Here is an 8,357-nt window from a genome sequence, read left to right as displayed (position 1 = left end):
GCTGGCAAAAGAACAAAAATCCTGGGAGCTCTCTCTAAGCTTCTGTTCCTCATCTGTAAATTAGGAATATTTGTTTCTGCCTTGCGGGGCTCTTGTAAAGGTTAGGATCACAAATGACAAGGCACCTGGAACAGGGTCTAACGTAGAGCAGGCGTGTGCTAAATAATTGTGAAAGTTAAGATTGTTGTTACTATTATTAGAGATCAATCAATGTGTATGTGTTGCTTATGGGTGGTCCCTACCAAATGTACCTAGAATCTCTACCCATTGATTTGATGATTTAGCACCAAAGAATTTAGTGTTTTAGGCAACCCTGGAGATTTCACCCTCTCTGGGCCACCAGGCTACCCAGCTCCAGGGGGCACATTTATTCCCTAAACTGACCCCTCTTCATAACTTTACATCCTCACCTATTTCACAGAAAGTCAGTATCACATAATAGCCATTGACAAGACAAAGCTTTGTTGAAAGTCTAATATAAATTATATCCACAAGGCTACTCACCTTCATGTCAAACTCTAATAAATTGGTCAGGCATGATTTTGCTCTGATATAATCTGTTTTCTTTCCCCCAAAGAGATCATCTTTTTAAAGGATTGGTGATTCTATCTTCTCGCGTATCTGTGCCATGTGACACACGGGAGAAGTGAGGCCTGAACAATGAGCCTTTTTTGTGTAGTAGGATTTCCGAGGACACTGTGACCACAGGTAATGATGGGTTACATCCTTCACTAACAGTCCTGGCCACTGAGGTACATTTAGTTTGCTTGTCCTTGAAAGTACTGGACTTTGACCACCTCTGAATTTTAACCTCTAATCTGATTAATTAGAATCTCCCTAAAAGTTCTCCCCACCAGCACTGGCTCAGATCATGGCCACACACCACTTCTTTACCTTAATATCTCTAAATGAAAGGACCCTCTTAGCCCTCAGTTTCTGATGGCCCCAGATTCTCTGCCTGAGTTTCTCCTTTTGGACATAACTTTCTGTAAACACTCAGGCCCTGCAAAGTTGGCTCACCCCAGCAGCTATTTCAGATTTGTCCTCTCTGTTTAAATGAGATGATGTACAACAACACTCAGTGAACCATGACACCAGAGACAAATGTACAGCTTTACATTAAATTACTGTTTTTCAACTTTTAATATTCTCTCATTCCTGGCTGATAACTGGACCCCAGGATTTTCTGGTCATGAAAAGTGAATTGTCTTCATTTACGCAGCTACCGTTCGCGGTCCCTGATAACGACTTTCCTCCATGTCTGTCGTCTTTTCCTTCCACCTGGCCTCAGGAGAGCAACACGCCCACTCTCCCCAGGGCCAACAGCTTTCTACTAAACTCCTGTGCAGTGTCTGCCCTCACCTTAGAGGACCTTCCTCTCACAGCTTTCTCGGCTTCTCCCTCCCACCCACAGGCTCCTTCCTGACATTACAAAATCATCTTCTCCTGAGCTCATGCCCTTCCCTAGCTGACCATCTCTCATGGCCAAAATTCTCTTTTTTTAAAAAATTAAATTAAATTAAATTTTAAGAGTTGTATTGAGATATAATTGACATATAACATTGTGTTAGCCTAAAGTGCATGACGTTGATTCGATACATTTATGTATTATAATATGATGACCACAGTAGTGTTAACTCACATCCGTGTCTCATCACATAATTAGCATTTCTTTTTTCTGGTGGGAACAATTAGGATCTAGACTCTTAGCAACTGTGTACTTTATAATACAGTATAGTTGACTATCATCTCTATGCTGTGCCTTAGATCTCTAGGACTTATTTAACTATTGGTTGCAAGTCTGTACCCTTAAGTAATATCTCCCCAGTCAATTCCTTGCCCCTCAGCCCCTGGTAACCACATTCTGCTCTGTTTTTATGATTTTGGCTTTTTTAGATTCCACACATAAGTGAGACCATAGAATATCTATCTTTCTCTGTCTGACTTACCTCACTCAGCAGAATGCCCTCAATGCCCATCTATGTTGCCTCAAATGGCAGAATTTCCCCCTTTTTCACAGCTGAATAATATTCCATTGTGATAACGCACCACATCTTCTTCACCAAGATTCTTTGTCACAAGGTTTTTTCCCACCACCGCATCTTGTAGCCACTCGCTCACTCGAGCTTGTCTGAAGTCTGATTGCCGGCCCACCTCTCCACCAAACGAAACTCTCACTTCCAAGGCCCAAGATGGAGCCCCTGGGCAAACTCCCACCCCCACTGGGAGGGAGGCAGAAGAAGCACAAGGCTATGAGCAGGAGAATGAGTGACCTGGCCTGGCTGAGACACCTGGCCTCTTGGGGAAGTTGCAGAATCACACAGCGAATCTCCAGGCGGTCCAGAGGCACCCGGAGGTCAATCACTGGCTTGCTGGAGGTGTCACCTCCTTCCCCTCTGTTATCCACGACTTCCTCCACCCCAAATGTGCCAGCCCACCTGGCTCATCTCCGTCTCCTCCAAGTCTTCCCCAACTTTCCCCCAGTCTAAGCAAGACCCTCCTCAGCATCTTCCCACATCCATCAGAGACCCCCCAGCCAAGCCATTCTGCATTGCCCCACCGCACTGATGAGTGCCACTGAATACCCACCTTGGGCCAGGCCATCACTCAGCTATTCTGTCCGCACAACAACCCCACAGGTTAGGTACAGTTGCCATCCTCATTCCCATTTCACAGGTGAGGAAACTGAGTCCCAGAGAGGATAAACTTTCTTTCCCAGGGTGTCCCTTTTAAAAAGTAGCAGAGCTAGAACTCGATGGTGAGGAATCAGGCTCCACTGAGCATATCCTGCCTCGCGTCTGTATCTGCTCCCCTCTTGCCATCTGTGTTCACTCAACTGTGGGGCCCTAGGGCACCCACACCCCGGCCCACCCCGGGCAACCTTAGACTGGAGGGGCCTGTCCTCTTCCAGAGATCTTCCAAGCTGTCTCGAGAAGACCTTGACATTCACACCTGAGGCCCCGACCCCTCACTCTCCATCCTGGATTCTGCTTCGTCCTCATTTCCTCCCCCATCAAAGCCAGCAATGCTGCACCCACTTCCCCTGCTGAGTTGTCACCATTGGAGAGAGACCCAACTTTGTCCCCAAGAGGAAGAAGAGAGGAGCAGTTCTGCCACAGTCTCCAAGTGGACTGCCCAGGTTGTTGGCTGTGTGGTTTAGGGCAGGTTACTGAACCTCTCTGTGCCCTGGACCTCACATCTGTAAAACGGGCATGATAACAGTACCTCCCTCCTGTGAACGTTGTAAGGATGAAGTAGCACTGAATAAGCATTAGCGCTTCTTATGTGTACTCCTGTGGTCTAAGGAACTACCCGTTCTCTTAGAGGTAATATTTCAGTAGGAGCCTCTTAGAGGTAGACAACACTTGGAGAGATAAAGAAATGCATCTCTAACAGCAGAATTCCAGACACCCTCGAAGGCCAAGGGTCTCTGCACCCTCCAAATCATAGCACCAAGGCAGTTGGCCATGTGTCCTGACCATGCTCATGGCCCAGGAAGAGCCAGCAAGCTGGTTGGCACAAGGTGGCCAGTCGCCTCGCTAACACTGGCTTAAGGTTTTCATTAGTCAGATGTGAGCAGAGGGTGTTCCTGTACCACTTAAATGAGCTCCGTGGAAGATTCACCTCCACAGTGGTGCCCACCACCCAGAAAAGTAACGAGGGAGGGGCAGGGCCCAGGCCCCAGTCATCATGTTAGGCCTTGCATGAATCCTGGCCACGAGGTGGGGAGCAGGGCGAGAAGGGAGCTGTGCAAAGGGAGCGCGAACAGCTCTGGTGTCTTTTTCTTTTTCTTTTCTTTCTTTTTTTTTTTTTTTTTTGCTATGCACATTTGGAGCTGTTACTGGTCTCAGTCGCGACATCTTTATTGATTCCACAGGCTCCAGGACCAGAGCATGATGAATATCACTTTTCCACTGGGGCTGAAGTCACACGGCCAAAAGAGTGAGGCAATCATCCAGAAAACAAAATTGTTTTTGTCTGAATGTGCCATTGGAGACGCTCTGAAAAACAGGCTCTTCAGGTGATTATAGAGCTTAAGCAAAGCCAGGCTCTTGCTTGAATTATCCGCATAATTGCCTTAGTTCTCCAGTTTATCCATGCAGATGGGACCTCGCAAATCACCGGCTCGCCTAAGGGAGCACGTTTGAAGTCAAGCAATGATAGTAATGATGCCAATTTAATAAAGGAAGAGCTAGGCTCTGCTGAGCACTCAGCTGCAGCAACAGCCTGGGGTTTGTTTAAAGATTTCCTATGACAATGGGTTTCATGGATGTTTTTGTCGCTGGTTGTCCATGATGATCCTGGAAGGTAGAATTCCCACCTTGAAGATCATCCTGGTCCCTGAACCAAGCTTGTCATCTTGGATGGCTTCCCGCTTGCTGGGAGATCCCTCATCCCCTCACTGCAGGAGGTGTCCACGGCAGGCCAGTTCCTGAGGTCAGCTGTCTGGGCCATATTGACCAAACGGGACACCGTCTTCTTGCAGAGTTAGCGCACTTCCCCTGAGACCCCCCTCTTGCCCCTGCCTTTGGCTAACCAGGCAGATTACCCCCTTGGGCATCAGAGCATCTGAGTACATATCTGCCTCTACCAAGGCCACAATAAAAAAACAAGTGGCATGGCAAAACGGAAGCATTCAAGGTGGGGATATAGGGGTAATTACAAAGGTGTGGGCAGCTGAGCATACTGCTGGGGGGGGTGGTGGTGCAGGAATCCCGGGTTAGCAACATTGGTGCTCTCATGCATGGCCCCTCCATCCACCTGCTGGATGGGGAAAGGAGAGGTCCCCAGAATATGCAGTGTGAGGGTCATGTGGAGTGGGCCATCTTGAGAGGAGTTGTGAGGGACAGAGCCAGCCAAGACCATTTTACAAGGAGGGGCCAGGGGAGTCAGACCATGGTGCCAACCTACTCCCTGCCTCTGGTCTCAGGTTGGGCTCCCTGCTATAGCGCCAAACCCAACCAGAAGGCAGGCTCCATGATCCCATCCATGCGCCATATAGGTCAGGCCCCCAAGGCAGAGATCAGGGTAGAGGAAGGTGAAGAGAGAACATAGCAGGGTAAAGAGAAGGCATTCCCCAAACATAGCAATCAAAATTCAATTATAGGGGCTTCCCTGGTGGCGCAGTGGTTGAGAATCTGCCTGCCAATGCAGGGGACATGGGTTCGAGCCCTGGTCTGGGAGGATCCCACATGCCGCGGAGCAGCTGGGCCCGTGAGCCACAATTACTGAGCCTGCGCGTCTGGAGCCTGTGCTCCGCAACAAGAGAGGCTGCAATAGTGAGAGGCCCGCGCACCGCGATGAAGAGTGGCCCCGGCTTGCCGCAACTAGAGAAAGCCCTCGCACAGAAACGAAGACCCAACACAGCCAAAAATAAAATAAATAAATAAATAATTAAAAAAAAAAATTCAATTATAAAAGGAACCCAATTTGGAAGTTCAGAATTGAATGTCCTTCGATGTTTAACCACATCTTATAACCCAACAAGAGTCAATTGATGTAAAACCTAGAACCTGCTGCCTTGACTAGGCTGAAGTGATACTTTGACTTTGGGTCTGATAAATTATTATAACCCTGGGAAAGTATAGAAATTACTATCTTGTATAGTCACTGTAACCTCAGGAATGGATAAAAGTAAACATAAGTAGAAAGATAATAAAGTAAACAAATTAGGTCCATGATTCTAGTATTTTTATCATTGTTTTAAGTGTAATTGTAACAAAGTTTCATTATCATTGTGATAATATTCAAATTTTTTGAAGCATGTAAACGAATCCAGTACAGTAGGCTTGTGATTTTAATTGGTGATTAGGAAATTTTGAAAAAAGAAGTTTGTACTCAAGTTTAAATATCAGGGAATTTTAAAATTTGTAAATTCCTAGGTTTTATGTTATTGGTTGGGTAAGTGGCATTTGAAGAACAATATTTAATAGGCTTATGAGATTAGTAAGCTGTGTGTTCAATTAATCATACATAGTATTGTTCTTTGTGCTCAAACCTGTTAGATATTTGCAAAGGCATTCTCCTCTTACCAAGGACCTAGGAATATAAGCTCCAACTTAAGCCCCACCATGTCCATGAGGCTTTCATTGATCCCTCTAGGAATTTCTCATCTCCTAATTCTTTAGCTGCTAGACCTTCTTTTTGGGTCTCTGCTGTGTAACCAAGCTCTTTCCGTCTTGTTATTTGGGGTATATATGCCTTGACTCCCCAACTAGACTCTAAACTCTTTGAGAAACAAGCACTTCTCTTGAAACAATCTTCATTTCTTTTTCATTCTCCATTTCTCCACGCCCAGCGCTAGACACATATTAGGTACTTAACACATGCTCATTATTTGGGTGGTTTCAGATGTGTGGAATGATTGTGTTACACTACAGATACCCCAATGAACAAAATCAAAGTTTTTGTCAAGGAAAGAGTTAATATAGAGGAGCCAGATATGGCCTACTTGAGTATGCAGTAATGGGAGTGTTTTATCAGGACTTTCCTAACTTAAAAATACTTTCTCAGTTCTAGGATGAGAGCTATACCCTTGTCTCACTTCACCATCACCATCATGCACAAAGACCCTTTCAGAGCCATGAACTTTTCAGACTCTGTGATTCTCTAGAGGTATAAGACATAGCCTCTTCTTTTGAAGAGGCTCAAACCTTGTTAGCAGAATTCATCTATTAAGAAAATGTCTGATGAGTACCTACTGTGTGCCCAGCAGTGTCCTGGAGACACAGCAGGGAAAGAAGCAGAGTCTCCGCCCCTTAGAGAGTCATGATCTCACAAAACAACAATACCATGTAGCACGTGCTCAGTGAGAACAGAATGAGTGACAATAAGCGCTCTAGGGCTTGAGAAGAATGCCACTACTGAGCAACAGAGTGATCAGGTTAAGCTCCATGAAAGAAGGGGCAGGGCGGCAGGGTGGGCCTTAGGGAGTCAAGAGGGGTGGCTGGAGGGGGATGCATTCTTACTGTATTGGAGTGAACAACATAAGGGAGGTAGAAATTGATTTCTGTTTTGGCCATGTAACATGTGTGCCACCGTCACATCAGGGGTAGATGTGGAGAGTAGACCTATATAGCGATGACATGAGTAGACCAGAGCTAAACAAGGACAATCTCGGAAAGAAGTTCAGAGTATCAAGGGTTGAGAATAGATCCATGGGTGGTACAACAATAGTGTGATGTGATAGATAGTGTGATGTGATGTGATGTCTAGTGTTTTTAGACTTTTCTCCAAAGAAGACATACAGATGGCCAATAGGTGCATGAAAAGATGCTTAACACCACTAATTATTAGAGAAATGCAAATCAACAGTACAATGAGGTACCACCTTACACCAGTCAGAATGGCCATCATTAAAAAGTCTACAAATAACAAATGCTGGAGAGGGTGTGGAGAAAAGGGAACCCTCCTACACTGTTGGTGGGAATGTAAGCTGGTGCAGCCACTATGGAAAATAGTATGGAGGTTCCTCAAAAAACTAAAGATAGAATTATCATATGATCCAGCAATCCCACTCCCGGGCATATATCTGGACAAAACTATAATTCAAAATGATACATGCACCCCTATGTTCATAGCAGCCTTATTCACAATAGCCAGGACATGGAAACAACCAAAACGTCCACCGACAGAGGAGCGGATAAAGGAGATGTGGTACATATATACATATACTCAGCCATAAAAAAAAGAATGAAATAATGCCATTTGCAGCAACATGGATGGAACTATAGATTATCATACTAAGTGAAGTAAGTCAGAAAGAGAAAGACAAATACCATATGATATCACTTATATGTGGAATCTAAAATACGACACAAATGAACCTATCTACAAAACAGAAACAGACTCACAGACATAGAGAACAGATTTGTGGTTGCCAAGGGGTAGGGGTGGGGGAGGGATGGACTGGGAGTTTGGGGTTAGCAGATGCAAACTATTACATATAGAATGGATAAGCAACAAGGTCCTACTGTATAGCACAGAGAACTATACTCAATATCCTGTGATAAACCATAATGGAAAATAATTTTTTAAATGTATATATATGTATAACTGAATCACTTTGCTGTACAGCAGAAATTAACACATTGTAAATCAACTATTCTTCAATTTAAAAAAAAAAAAACAAAAAAACTAGTGTTTTTAGTTCCAGACACTCCTTTTCTGCTCACCAGCTACTTCTCATATTCTGTAAATTGGGGTATTCCAAAGTCAGGGATTTTTAATTTGATCCAGCCAAGGTGTAAGGTCGGGGTGGAGATATGTGATGGTGGGGGTGGAACATGGCGTGGGAAAAGAATGACAGAAATGTCCCAGAGGGCTGGGGAGTCCATGTGCAAGGCACTGTTATTCTT

Source organism: Balaenoptera acutorostrata, chromosome 4, assembly GCF_949987535.1.
Source record: "Balaenoptera acutorostrata chromosome 4, mBalAcu1.1, whole genome shotgun sequence".
In the NCBI taxonomy this organism is placed as follows: domain Eukaryota; kingdom Metazoa; phylum Chordata; class Mammalia; order Artiodactyla; family Balaenopteridae; genus Balaenoptera; species Balaenoptera acutorostrata.
The sequence above is the reverse complement of the archived record's forward strand: the minus strand, read 5'-3'. Positions refer to the sequence as shown.